Consider the following 15,296-nt stretch of genomic DNA (forward strand, 5'->3'; position numbering starts at 1 on the left):
TTACGTACAGAAAAGCAGAAGAGCAGCACACTGGAGGATTTGGCAAATTATCTGGAGAGGGTAGGGGACATACTGAATTTTCCTAGCTTAAAGGGCTGTCTATTATCATATGCCTAATGGCATATGCAGCGTCGGATTCCTGCAGCTCTTTTGCTTTCTGTTAGATACCCAACAAGCTTTTTCTGCCTTTCTATTTGTTTGGCTAACAGTGTCCTCAGACCTTACCACTGTTATTCCCACTTTCGTAACTTCACGAATGTATACCTCAGCATGCTCCTCTGAGGAGCTACTCAGGAAGACCCACTAGAAACTTCAAACTGCGTGGAAGTAGGCTACCTCTGTAATTACTGATTCCATGAATAATTTCACAAAAGAATCATCTGCACTTTGCAGAGTGCAGTGTGTACCTGCATGTGTTTCCTGGTCCAAGCAAAGTTGCTGCCTTTATCTTCACAGTTCAACATAATGTTGGTAAATGATTGTCCTACAGGTCCTCATTCTATTTGTGATCTATAAAGACACATGACTACTTCTACACCATATACTAGCGAATCTTAAAGGCACCTTCACTGCTTGGGATCTGGGACCCACCTGCTTTTTTTTTCGTTTGTTTCTACTTGCCCAGTTCAATGCCACCACCACTACTTATCTTCCAATGGGCCTTTATTCCATACCATACATTTTAGGAACTACTAATGACCGTAAAACTGTCTTTGTAGCTATTTGAACCTCTGACTCTTCAAACATAAGATGATTTTTTTTTTCTTAAGCAGATTACTTGCAGGTTCAGAGACAAGAATACCTGGATATCACTATTACTTACTGGCTTATGGCCTTTACTCATTTAATAAATTCCAGTTAGCAAGCATTAAATCACTGTTGTTTTCAGTTACTGTCAAGTGCAGCCAGAGACTAAATGAAAACATTAATTAGCCCAGATCAGTCCTCAGTGACTTCCCACAAAGTACCTAGTCTATATAATTTAGCCATTTACAATTATGCAGATAGTTAACAGTGTTTCCTGAACTTAATAACAGAAGGGACATGCTCCAGATTGGGGGAGGCAGGCAGGTAGATCTGCATTTCTCTTCTAACTACTGCTGTTATCAGCCATGGACAAAACTCAGTTGTGAAATCAGAAGTATCCTTTGCCAAGTTATCCTTGTGAATCTGCTTTAAAATTTGGAATGTGGTCAGTAATAGCAAAATAAATCTCTACACCTGTAACATGCACAGATACGCGCACCTTGAGATGAAATGACTGTCAATAAAGAACTGTCACCACACCTTTTACTGCTACGCCTTTTACTGCTATGCCCTCGTGGGCATGGTGGCACATCCTAGGAGTCAGTAGTTTAGCACTCATTGGGGAATATTTCAAAGAAATATGTATGCAAAATTTAGAGACAGAAAAATATCCATCCAGCTTACCACTCCTGCCTTTTCATTTATCTTGTTTTTCCTGCTTTTTCAATGTATCCCCCTCCCATTGGAATCTTATTTCACTAATGCAGGATTTTTCTTCAACTTTCTACAGAATCTTCATAGTCCTAAAACGTTAACAATGTCACCCCTCCTTCCTCTTCTTTCCTTCCTCCTGCATAGAAAAGTTTACATGCTCCCAAGAAATTCTGAAATTTGGCACCAATTTTCTTCCTTCCTGATATGAACCTGTAACATTCAGATGCCTTACCAACAACACTCTCTTTAGTGCAAAGTGAGGACATTGATATCATGACCAACATCAAGCAATATGGATTTTTTGCTTTCTCCTTAGGAAAGGATATGACCTGTGATCTCCTTTAAAACCTCTGTTGGCTTAAGAACATCAGTTCAGGAGTAGAATTTAAGTCTTCATAAATCATCGGCAGTCTTAAATCCCATTTTGTCCCATCTGAAGTGTGCTAAGCATAACTGCAGAAACTAAGAAACACACACTGGGACACTAGTAAATCAATCTTAAGAGACCCTTTAAGACATCTTGAACTAATGTCTCATGTTTTATATACTGCTGCTCTGTTTGCAGCCTTCACTGGGCATAAGAAATTAGACATTTTTAGGGTTATTAAGCATAACATTTTCACAGCAGATCAGCATGAAGTTATTTGGCTGGGGCACAGGTGTTTCTTTAATTATATAACATTTGGAAAATTCACTGCACTTGGTGACCTCCAGATCACACTCCTACTTGTGTGGTTTTGTAGGCTTCGCAAAGTAACAACATAAAGACACAGGTTGACTCTGGACTTTTTAAAGTGTTTTCTTATGTTGCCCTTTATTATGTTTTCAGTGTTCTTGGGAGCGGCTAGCTGTTTCAATATTCCTGAAAACAACATACATTTAAAGAGCTGGTGACTCCAAGGTAGGAAGTTGTGCTAGCTATGAACGAAGACTGTTGCAAAATTCAGACCTATTTTATGCTGATGATTTGAACAAGATGCAGAAAAATGCTGCCTGAACAAATTTATATATTACATCAACAGCTGAGAGCATAATGATGGAACAGTTCCCACAGCAGTTTGGTCTTGAAGTGCTATGGTACAGCTTTAGCTGCTTTCCAGATATGTATTGAGCTGGCAAGTACCCATTCTCAAAATACTCTAAGCAGAAGTTATGCTATGATAGTTATGTTCATGTAGCACTAAATCCTGGTCAAATGTCTACAGTGAGCTAGGGGAAACTAAAGCTCTAGAGTCAGTTCACAGATCTATCACTGATGCTTTTTACACCAATTCACACTGCCATGAAGCTAGATAAAATACAGGTTATGAAGATGAATTCAGTACAATTTGCAAAGTCTTAGAAATGTTTTGCAAAATATCTTAGATGAATAACGTACAACATTTCATATAAACCTCCTAATAAAAACCCAAACCCAGATCACTTAAACACATCTGAAGAAACAGAGCTAAAGCCAAAGAGAAACCCACAAAACAAAAAAAAAGTCAAATGGAGACCTTGCCAACAGCCAGGCAACAGATCAGCTAGATACAATGAGATATTCCTTAATGAGTTGCTTAGATAGTTTTATAGGTTCATGTAGAATAAAGCAAGATTTGGCAGAATTCAGGAAGCCTGTCTGCCCTTCCCTAAGGTAGTATTTTTCTACTTTTGAACTTCAGCATATATAGTCTAGAAGGTCTGCACTTCAGACACTTTAGGCCAGAGAAGGCCAGCCAAGGGATGAAATCAGAAACAAAACGTCACCATTAGGGCTGTGTAAACCTGACAGTAATGGTGACCCTCGGGAAGAAATCTCACATTTTAATGAGAACTCACACGAATGAAAAGGTTCAGGCTACAGATGTCACAAAGTAAACTCTTCCTCCTCAGTTACTAGTTAAAGATCAGCACCAAAAAAGAATTACTGAACCTCAAGTCACGACAGCCTTATATATTCTGCTGCTAAGAGCTGTCCCCCCCAATTTGAAATGACTAGCAAAGATGTTCATTAAGAGTCTATTTCAATACCATTATGCAATAACACCAAAACAAATAGAGCATAACAATGAGAGGAAAGATTTGATGAGCAAAAAAGTTACCAAGCCTTCCTGAGGCAGATACAATGTAAAACTGCACCTTAATTGTGAAAGAGGCAGCAGAAACATGCACTATGAACATTCCCTCTAATGTTTTGTAATAGACAAAAAACACGTAATGCCTTTATTAAACAGCATGAAATCTATTTAACGCTTCTTTGGACGCACTAATTAGGTTTTGTATTGTGGGACAGAGTGATACAGTACTCAGGGCAAAATGCTCCACTTAGTTAAGTTCCATGCTACTCCTGCTCACACAACGTAATATAAGAGAAGTCAGTACATTCCGCGAGAGACAGTAATGAGCTTTTTACTACTATTTTGGTCCCAATATTAAACACACATATTGTCTTTTTAATATTAGGTACAAAATATTGACTCGCAGGAGCTTAACAGTCAGTGGAACCTCTCTTCTCCAGTGTGTTACCTTTAAAGGACAAACACTACTTCAGCACACAATTTAGCCTTAATCCTGAAAACTGTGAAGTACATGCTCAATTTTATGTCTCCTTGAACTCACTGTATTCTGTGAGTGCAGATAAATTAACTCATGCACCTGAGGTTAAAAACTTTCATGTTTTGAAGCTTGCAGCTTCACTGTCTCCTTCATAAAGTTTTGAGAGCAACAAAAGGAAATTCAAAGTGTGCTTAAATGTTTTTATTATTTTGTCTGCCAAGTAAATACAAAAAGGCACGTTCAGAAATGCTGACTTTAACATATGTTATTTAAATAAATAAATCATCCTAAGACACTGTAACAAACAATGGGCCATTGCTGTGCTGACTGAAGATTAAATGCAGAATGATTTAAAAGTTAGTCTTCAAGTAAAGGTGAAACACGGTTGGGAAGCTGCAACTTTCACATACTTCATGAAGTTAAGGCAGCTGCCTTGAACTGGGGGAACATGTACTACAAGGTGCTGCAAGATGTTACAGAAAGGGGGGTGGCAGAACTTGCCCCATATCCTACAGATATTGAGAGAGTTCTGCACAGGCAGGTGAGCCTGCCTACACACACCAAAAAAAGCCCCAAACCCCCAAAACACATCCCCCCCCCCAAAAAAACCCCAATAAGACAAAGCAGGATCAGTCTCCTTTAAGCATTCAGTCCCAAAGGAGATTAAATGTTCCTCTGAATATGAACAATAAAATGCAAAGCCACCAGTGCAGCCCACGGTAATGTTACAATGACACACATTCCTGGCAATTCTGCAGGAATACACCTAGCAGAGATTGTGGCTTCATATTCAGAACTGACTACATTGGTTTACAACTATCTATGTTCCTATTATCTCTAAGTACATGTTTCTGCACACAGCTATACTACATGGAAAAAGAATATCTTCAGTTTCCTTAGGTTTTGGATGGTTTGGTTTGTTTTTTTGTTGTTTTGGGGGTTTCTTTGCTGAAAACAAATCAATGGAGCTATTAGCAAATGCATATTATGAAATCTGAGAAAAGTATCAATAAATCATTCTGTGTATAGAAAATCAATAAGCTCCTTAACGTTCATCTAAATGTTTACGTGTAAGTAAAAAACACAGTGGAGTCTCAAGACTGATGGTATTGGAAATACAAACAGTAGTGAATATTAGATAATATGCCTTTGACTCTTAAGATTTATTTTAGCAGTCCGAACCTTAACCTAGAACTCAATAAAATCCCTATTATCTTCTTATAACCCTTTCCTGGCATTCAGGTTTCAAAGATGTCCTCAACATGGTCTGGGTGTTGGACATGAACAATAATCCTTTCTGGAAGCAACACAATAAGCTAAAAAAAGGGGTAGGAGGGTTGATCATGCAAAATTCTCCCCCATTCTGATATGTATTTTTATAGGAAATGTCCATTTCCCCCCTGTTTTGCAAGGGATTGCCGAGGCCTACACCAAGCTCACTCACCTTGTTTCAACTGTATTGCACTAGCTTGCCTGCAGAAAAGGGAGAAAAGGCTGAACCCGCATGTTACTTGCTAAAATCAGCCAAAGCCCAGCTGAGAAACATGTACCTGTCCATAATGAGACAAGAACATTGGGTTAAGAATAAGATACGTAAGTCTGGCTTAGAAAGCAAGAGAAATTGTAGTGAAGGCAGCTCACAAGACTCATTCAGGCACCACTGGCAGTAGGTAACAAGCTGGAGCAATGACAGCTTCTGGTTCTTGGCCAGACATTTACTGGAAGTGATAGGCTTCCATTTTCATTTCCCAGCATCTTACTGTGTACCACTCAAAACAGGATCCCAACCCACCTGTGCTCTGCTGGTGCATCCAAAACATAATATTCTGCCATCTCCAGCCCTTTAATTGCCACCAAAATCATGCCCACTCCTACAGTCCTGCATTTCTCACTTTACAGGTACATCCCCACTATGAAAACTGTATCACATAACTCCACCTAGCTTGCCCCCACACCTTTCCTACAATACATCCCCAAATTGGGACACTGATCTCCCTGGTCATCTACAGCATGTAGCTCTCAGCACCTCCTTGGGCCCCTGTGCTGTGCCCTGAGCTGGAGGCAGGGATCCTGGCACGCTCTGAGCTCCTATTCCAGATGCTCCGGGGCATAGCACAACAGGCTGGAGAGGTGGAAGCAATGACTGGGCTCTGTATCCTCTCTGAGCTAAAAGCCCTCATCAGTGCCTCCCTCATGGCGCAGATGAGTGCCACCACAGGTGATATTACCAACCCAACCACAACCAGCTCTGTCTGGACTTAAGCACCTCCACACTTGCAAGTGTATGATTAATATGGTGCTAACTGACTTTATGGATAAAGGCTTCCATGCTTGCAATTAAGTCTTCACAGACAACGATGAGCTGTCAGACTCTCTGTCCAACATGTGAATAAACACTTTCAAGCATTCACAACCTCAGCCTGGAGACTTTCTGCCTGGACAGTTCTACTCCAGCACATTTGCCAGAGACTCCTGGAAGGAAGAATTAGAACAAGAAATTAGTCCAAGCAACACTGAAATAACACACAACTCCTTGTCATCACACCATTTCCTCTCTACTTGCACACCAGGTAGGAGAGTTATGCCAACACAAGACCGAAAAGTGAACTGGTCCCATCACAAAACTACGATAGAAATGGCAAGAATGAAGACAGACAGACTCTAAAAAGAGTAAAAAATACACCTCCTACAGTGTCAAAATTCCACCATCCCACAGGGCACTAACTTCAGCTGAACATCTCAGCTACAGCAACAGATCCAAGAGACGAGAAAAATGTCACTGATCACAACAAAAGAAGCTCTTGAAAATACAAACCATCATTACCAACAAGAACTATTACAGGAACAGAAAAGAGTAGCTCATCTGTGTGTGTGTTTCTTTTACTCAGTCTCAAATCATATCTCACCACGCATTTGCATCTGTAACATGAACCTCATTGGAAAGTCATTCCATTATTAAAAGCCCTTTTTTAATCAGAATTATTCTCCTTTTATGTATTAGAAAAATATATATTAAAAATATATTATAAAACATTATAATATATTATAAATATTTTATATGTATAATATAAAATATAGATGGCTAAACCACAAACATTGATCACTTCAAAAACAGTTTTTATTATTAAACTGTTATTGAAATTTTCCTTATGCTTGTCAATTCATCCAAATTGGCCTGAGAATAGATCTTTTTTCTCATCATGTTAACACTGCTCAGTAATTGCTTTACCAGTTACACTTTAAGAGCTTAAGGCATAACCTCTGCTACTTCAAAGCATCATGAGTCAAAAACTTGATCTGCTGACTGAAAGCTTTGATTTTAATGAAATAACTTTTCCAAGAGTAGATGTATTTCTTGGGAACTTTTCTGTCTAGGACTTGATTTTTGGCCTAGATTAAAGTACTGGAAATGTAATTACCCACACACATCTATTTTTTTCCTGAGGATTAGGAAAAAAAAAAAAAAAGTACTTGGAATACCGATGAAAAAACATGGCAGAGAAAAGACATGTGACCTTTCTGGCAAAGTGGGATTTGCTGGTGATTAGTCCGTCCCATTCAGTATTCAACCATGGGCAATGATCCTTCCTCTCTGCTCTAACATAGTCTCTTCACTTTGCCATGTCAAAGTTCCTTTGGGAAGGAAGCAGTTCTGATATTGTCCATTCCTGTTCAGTTTAGTGCTCCTCATTAAACCTCAACTTCTTGAGTCACATGGTAACAAGGAATTATTTGCTTTCACTAGAAATGCTTTAGGACTAAACTTTTTAGGACTGTGAACCTGAAAGTTCAAGGCCCAGTAACCAAATAAAAACCTCCAAGTGCACTGGTTTTAACTCTCAGGAATTTAAAGCCACAATTTTAAAGACCCCGACTAAAATGTTTTGAAGATCACTGTTAGCGAGCTCCTTTGTCAATCCCACCATAACCTAATCCCCCCCAGTAGTCTGTAGTTATCTTACCTAAAAAGCAACACTACTGTCAAAATGGTAAGTACAGAGCAGTAATAAAATCATACTAAACTTTTCAATATCCAGCTAAATTAAGTGGTACACACAAGTAAATGAAGAAGTTCCGAATGTTTTCTTGGATTACTTTATTTGCTCCTATCCCTATTCCCAAACAACGAATAATGTAGGAACATTTCAAAAAACATTGTTTAAATCACCGATAGTTGATACCTTTCTAAAGCCTTACACTTTATAGTAATTATTGTGTATTATCTAAACTGATACAATTTAAGCACTTGTTTATATCTAAACAGCAGAAAGATTCTTAAGAAAGAATCTCAAAATAGCTGGCTCAATCCTCTGAGCAACTGAGCTGGGCTGCTACAGAGGAAAGATGCAGCATGGAGAGCTTTTATTCTGCTCCTGCAGAAGCTGTCAGAACATAAGTATTTTCTACGTTGTTTCTCTAGCACATGTTCCTCTAGGAACCTTAAATCAATTGTGAACTGACAGAGCACAGTAAAATTCTACCTTGCCCCCCTTCCTTCTGCTATTAGAAAGCCGCAGCAGAAGAGGGAAAGATCCTGCTGCCCTGAACATTGACCCTAGCCACACTTTACATCAACAAGTGTTCCCTTAAAAGGAATTCTCCACCGACCCTTTACAGCAAGGATTCAGCTTCTTCTAACAGCTGGACTTACAGGGGAAGGAAGGCCCTCTTTGTTTTAACTGATTCAAAAACCTAACAGGGAACATGATATGAAGTTACCCAGTATCTCCCCCAACCAATATTGCACCAGATTTTGCCCAGCCTGTTTTGAAAGGGAATTGACTGAGGAGATGGACTATGAGAAGTGAGAGGGGACAAAACCCCCAAAGCCAGAACCATAACGATACCCAAAGTACCCCAAACAAGGGAAAAGATGAAAGATTCAACTTGTCAGAAAAAATTACTCTTTCTGGATAGAGAAACTCAATTAACTAATACATAATATAGATACATTTGCCTAATTGAAATGTGTTCCATCTCCAGTTCTAGCCAAGTAGCTAAAGACATAAATCAGTGGCTAAGATTAAAGGGGTATGCATACATGGTTAGGAGATTTCACTCCATCCCAAACTCATTCCAGCATTCATGCTAACACAACATATTTGTACTAACATTTGACATCTTAGTATGTACTATGTCATCCACACAAAGTCACATACAAGACATCAAAGGAGAGACAATAACAAACCACTGAGAGGCAGCAGTTGCCTTAAATCACCTCATAGCTCGTGAAGCTAACAGTTAAGCATTGAACTTGATGTCCACATTTCACAAAGCCAGTGGTTAGTATTAGGTCTAGAGTCCTGATCTACTTCCTCCACTGGAATCCTTCATGCATGCTGGACTTCAGCCTACATGTGCACCAAAAGATTTACATATATTTACAAAGCATTTTAAGGTTTCACTGGGTTGTCTTTGTAAAGGTATCCTGAAAGCACTGAGCCCAGCCGTGCTGGCTCCAAGGAATATCAGAAGTGATAGAACAATGATAACAAAGCATCCATATAACATTGGCAGGCAACTAAGTATAAAATCAGCCCATAAACAGCCCTGTAGAACACATTTTTTCATATTGCAGAACCAACAGACCCTGTTAGTTTGACAGCTGTGGCCAAAGGCAGACAGAACTCTTTAAACATGTTAGTACATATACTGTTGGACAAGTGGACACAACTCAGACACTTGCACAAACTACTGGCCTCTTCAAACCTGAGCATTTCCCTATTTTTCTGAACACAAAAATGTTTGTACATCCACCTGCTCCCTTGAATATGAAATATTTTGGAATCTATAAAAAGCATTCATGACAGTAAGTACCACAACTAGGCATGGGGGTTTGCAAGATGTGTCTGCCAGGCTACACATGCAAACTTGACTCTATCCACATGTACATTAACCCACAATCCAGTTACATGAGAGCACACTATTTCTCAATTAATAATAGTATTTTTTTTCTGAATCACAGTAATTTTTTGTTTTGCTTTGGTTTTAAGTCTCAAGCTTAAAGCTCATACTAACAGCAGCGGGCATGGCTTGGCTTAAAAGAATTTCTGGTATCCATGAGCTTAAATACTGGCTTAGAAATGCAACAGGCTGCTTCTTTATTTAAAACATAAATTTTCTGACTGTCTACAGGAGAAATCACAAATACATAAATTTATGTTTTAAACCAAGTATAAAACATACTGTGGTGGTAACCAGCACTATCCATCCTGCATGATTTATTCATAAACAGTGTAAGACCAGATAATCCATAACACTGCAAACAAATGTGGTCTGGTTTCATTCACATCTTCTATGCAAACAGATGCTTATCATATTTTTCACAAAATAAAACAGATGTTCCACTGTTGAAATCCTGGGGATACACGTTAAAAAAATTGCAATTTACAGTAGGTAATAGTTTGAATATTTACTAGCATTATGTGAAACACTATGTTTTTAATCAAAAACAAGACTGTAAAATTAATCATTGCGATCACCCATCGGTTACGTTTTATTCTTGACTTGCATCTCCACCAGCGTAATCATTATTTTGATGACAATTGTGGAGGGCTGTGAAAGCCTGACTTGAAATATCAAAAAGCACCATCAAAAATAGACTTAAGATTTATGATTAACTGTTTAACACAGAGGTTTTAGAATAATGACCCAAAGCAGTAATGAAAAACTTAGTTTTGCAGTTTTTAAAAAGGTGTCCAAATCATTAAACAAACAATTAGTGCTTGCAGCTCTTTTAAGCTCTTTCAGGGACATGAACTTGAACACGGTCCAGAAGAAGTGACTGAAAATCATTCCTCACTTTTACAGTAGCCTTTGCAAACCCCATTTAATAAAATCACATCATTCCAGTTTTGTTCTGAGCAAGCACTTTGTACTAATTTACCAGTCTGAGCTGGACAAAGGCCTTGAAATAAAGAGAAGAGAAGTAATTGTCCTTTGAGACAGCAAAAGCTTTCTAACATGACCACAGTAGATGAAGATGACCTGACAGAGAAAGGGGAAAAAGCACTTCCTTGATACAGCATCCCATAACTCTAACGGCAAGAAAGGGGAAAATAGCAAGTGCTATTGTAGCAGTAACGCTGTGGGTAAGCTTTAAGGACCAGGCATGAAAGATTAGTACCTAAGGCAACCATTCTCTTTTCCTCATGCACATTGCATGTAAATCTAATTATACAGAAGTATTTCTGTTGTTTCTTACACAGCTATAAAGCACACGGGATATTGCACTTTCCAAATCAGGGGGCCTTACGTATTTACCAATACTGACAGAAATGGTAAATACTTAAGTGCCAGGTTTGTTTGAATTTCTCACAGGAAAGGAGGAGTCTTGAGCTGAAATACAGATGGGTACGAAAAGAATGCAGTCATAGAAAGTTATCTACAAGACCTTTATATTAAACCACGTCCTCAGCCAAAACTGTCTCTGGTCTCTTCATGCCCCCAAGTCCAATGGCAAAAACTATTGTGGCAGTTGTTCAGGATACTGACGACTGTAGTGTAACTGATGCTGAGATGACAACACAGGGGTTAGATCTTATTCCTCCAGTACTAAAACCACCTCTGTCAGCCAGAAGTGTGCTAGCTAACTGAAAGAATGAAAAAACTACAGCACCATAAAAGGTAGTATTAGCAATAAGGTATAGACACTGCAGTAAGAATATATAGCGGATTAATTATCAGGGTCCATATCAGCCTTCAGCTGCATGAATACAGCTTTTAGTTATTAGTGAGCACATTAAAATGAATCTTACCAGCCCTTGCATCTATGCTTTGCTAGAAGTATATGAAATGTGCAGTATTATTCATACAATTACAAGCAACTCTACAAGTTGCTGTTAGTTTTCAAGATGCAAGCCTACATACACTCTTTAAACACCAAATCAACATTGTATAAGAGAAACAGCTAAAATATACATAAAAATATCAAAATAATAACATTCAATCAGATTTTTAAAATCACCTTCTTGGTGCTATGAAACTTCGACCAATTTCAGATACCCAGAAGAGAACAAGGAGGAAAAACCGTAGAGCTGGAGGGGAAGGTGGGGCCACCAACACAGCTAAATAGGAAGATGCAAAGGACTTACTGCAATAAGCAGAAATAATAACACTTTTAACTCAGTTCTACAATGAACAAACGAGCAAAGAACTGATATTGAAGATGATGTATGGTGTTCAGCATTCCTTGCTTTTCTGAATAGCTGAGACAGCAAGATCCTGAAGGTAACAGCCCTAGCTGAAAGCATCTCCAATAGTTACTAGAAAATAGAGCATTAAAATCACTAGTTGTGGAAGTAATCAAAGCAAGTATTCAAAACTGTGTATGAGTGCTACACAGTTACATCACACTCATGGCAATGTTACATAAATAATGAGGAGAAATCTCATTATTTAAAACAAAACAAGAATCCTTTATAAAATAAGGAGGGGGATTGATTGAAAGAGTTTAAATAAAACTAGCTGTGATGAGAAAGACAGTTTAGAATGGAAATGAAACAAGCAGAATCCTGATAGTGAAGCTATATGAAAAACTTGCTTAAACGGACAAAAAATGCTCATTTGATCCAAGTTCCTTTATGCCCATCTATTATTGATATGGGAAAACAAGCATAAACCTTGAGACAGCTGTATGTATATTTAGTATAAGCACTAGTAAATTACACAATATACAGCAGAAACTAGACCATTTTTAGACCTTTTAGACACTTAAAATTACTTTCAGATACAAAAACTTTAAGATGCTTAAATTAGCTCAGCCCATCAAGATCTGTGTCCCTCATCTTCATATTAATAGTGACTTCATCCAAGTTGCAGATTTATGACAAACAATTGTACACCTTAAAGTCTTAAAAATATGAGGAAGCTATAGAATTGAGAGTTACATGCAGATATTGTCATTTTCTCTACTTCTGGCTAAAAAGTACAAGGCTGTTGGAGTGCAAATAAAACTGAAGTCAGTTCCAAATGAGGATTTCCAGAGTTCTACACTTCACTTAATGCGTGGATAGTTCACATAAATAGTGAATACACTGAAAATATTAAAAGAGGAAAAGAACAAATTAAAGGTATATATCGAAATTAATGCTCCCTGCCTGAAATGTTAATACCAATCTGTGTGCTCAGGCTAATTGATTTCATACATCTTGGTCAAATGATACCACACTATTTCTCTGATAATACTTTACATCATCTGAATACTAAGTTACTTTCCTGCTACTTCACATGAACTTTTTCTTTATTTTATTAACATCTTAAATTGTATTCAATATTAGTATTTAAATAAATATTTAATTAAGTATTTAAATAATATTTAACAATAATAATATATTAAGTAAATATTTGCTACTTACGTTTGCTACTATTTAAATTTTTTTTCTTACTGACAGGTAACAGTGATCTCTTTACACACTGTGTAGAGAAGAAAGCACATAACTAAGTTTTGTTACTAGTGTCCATGTAGATCACGATCTTAAGACAAACCAAGAATTCATTCATATAAAGTAACAAATACAGATATGATAAAATGTCATTACTACTCAGCCTAAAAAAGCTATAGTCTGATTTGTTTAGAATTTCTGAAAAAAGTCATAAAAAATATTAGCACATGTCAGAAAAGAATCTCTGTGCAGGAGATCACATAAATCTCCCCTTCAAGTTGCAAAGACTTAGACATGGGTGTAATTACAAGCGAAAGGACTTCACAGTACTTTTTACAATGCTTTCCAAGCTATTTAGGTAAATAGCTTTACCTTTGATCTAACTATTGTAGAACATTCTAAGATCTTTCATGTCCAAATGAAAAGTTACAGGGAAAAGGTTTCATTTGAAAAACTATAATTGAGTATAAGAAAAAGCAGAATATTAAGAATAAATATTATTTTTAACATAGCTCTTCCTACCTGCATGATTAAATGATAGAGCCATTTTTAGACAAAAAGTGAAACATTAACATCTTTAAAATTTTTTTTATATGGAACTCCTTATTTTGTTTATTTCCAAAACCCAAAACATAAATTGCACTCTGCAAGACTTTGAAGCTCTCTTGGTTCATAAGAAAAGCTCACTTTGCAACACCTCACTTTTGAAATATTTGGCTAAAAAGTCAAAGGAATGCTTGGCCCAACACATTAGATTAAATTAGATAGAATACAGACATTTACTGTGTGGTGAAGAGTGAGGATCGTAAGAAGAAGCCTCTTGCCTCAACTTATAATACCTCTTAGATAATTTTTACCAGGTAGCTAAGTATGCACATGCAGCTAACATCCTTACTGTAAGGGTTACATCCTTAAAGGATTTCTGAAAAATGCAACTGAAACATCCATAACTGACTGCTACAAAACCTGTCCTTTATTGACATTCATGAGAATTGAATGGTTACCACCTGTTTGCACAGATGACTATTGAGTTTGGGAATCCAAAGGGAAGTTTTCACACAAATGCTATTTTAAAATAGTAATAACAATTCCAGCCTTTGCCTGAATACAGTTTTAACTGCAAGTTTATTTTTTAAAAATTTAAATAGTCCTAAAGATTAATCTATATCCACTCCTTTTACTAAATCCAAGAGCAGGGATGTGTGTGAAGTTCCATATGATTTAAAGCAATCATGTTTCATCTTGACCCCCATCAAGATACAGTTCAAATTCAAGCTAATTCCTCTTACCAGAATTCTTCTCCCTCGAGAGCCATCTGGCTTGCCCTACACCCAAAAAGGGGTGCAAACTGACATACAGTAGATGACTGAGCACAAATTTCTAGCAAGCTCATGAAATACCATAGGCATGTAAACTCAGGTTAAGTCCTCCATGACATAAGATTTCATACAAATGCTTTTTGAAAACCAGCACAAAGATGTGAGACTTGAAAGATGATTTTCAGTGCATAGTAAATCAAATCCAAACCAATTTTAGAACTTCCAAAGGTATTCCCCTTAAGAAAAAAGGATTTTCATTCTGTACTCTGTATTCCTTCTCTTTTTACATCTCAAATTCTTTATATCTCCATGTCACTGAATTTTTTTTAACTTTTATTTTTTAAAAAATGCTCACCTTTGGAGAAAATGTAACTAAAAAAATCACCCAGGCTTGTAAATATTTTAGTTATGAGTAGCTGAAAATCCACATGTAATGGAATCTGAACTATAGTTCCTGTCACCACTATGTGCTATGCAAGTATCAAAACAAGTTTTCACAGATTCAGCTACATACTGGCACAAGTCTAATCGTGGTGGTATAACTGTAAAACATGGAATTTAAATAGTAATAATAATAATAATGTTAATAAATTTAATA

General features: G+C 37.3%; 1 protein-coding gene and 1 long non-coding RNA gene across 2 annotated transcripts in view; both read right to left on the bottom strand.

Moving 5' to 3' along the window:
- Positions 1 to 15,296, bottom strand: part of LRMDA (leucine rich melanocyte differentiation associated) — a 694,168-nt gene that overhangs the window by 42,883 nt on the left and 635,989 nt on the right. The window lies entirely within an intron of this gene.
- LOC138687711 (uncharacterized) overlaps positions 1 to 15,296 on the bottom strand; it is a 33,389-nt gene that overhangs the window by 9,391 nt on the left and 8,702 nt on the right. The window lies entirely within an intron of this gene.

Source organism: Haliaeetus albicilla, chromosome 11 (genome assembly GCF_947461875.1).
Source record: "Haliaeetus albicilla chromosome 11, bHalAlb1.1, whole genome shotgun sequence".
NCBI classification, from domain to species: domain Eukaryota; kingdom Metazoa; phylum Chordata; class Aves; order Accipitriformes; family Accipitridae; genus Haliaeetus; species Haliaeetus albicilla.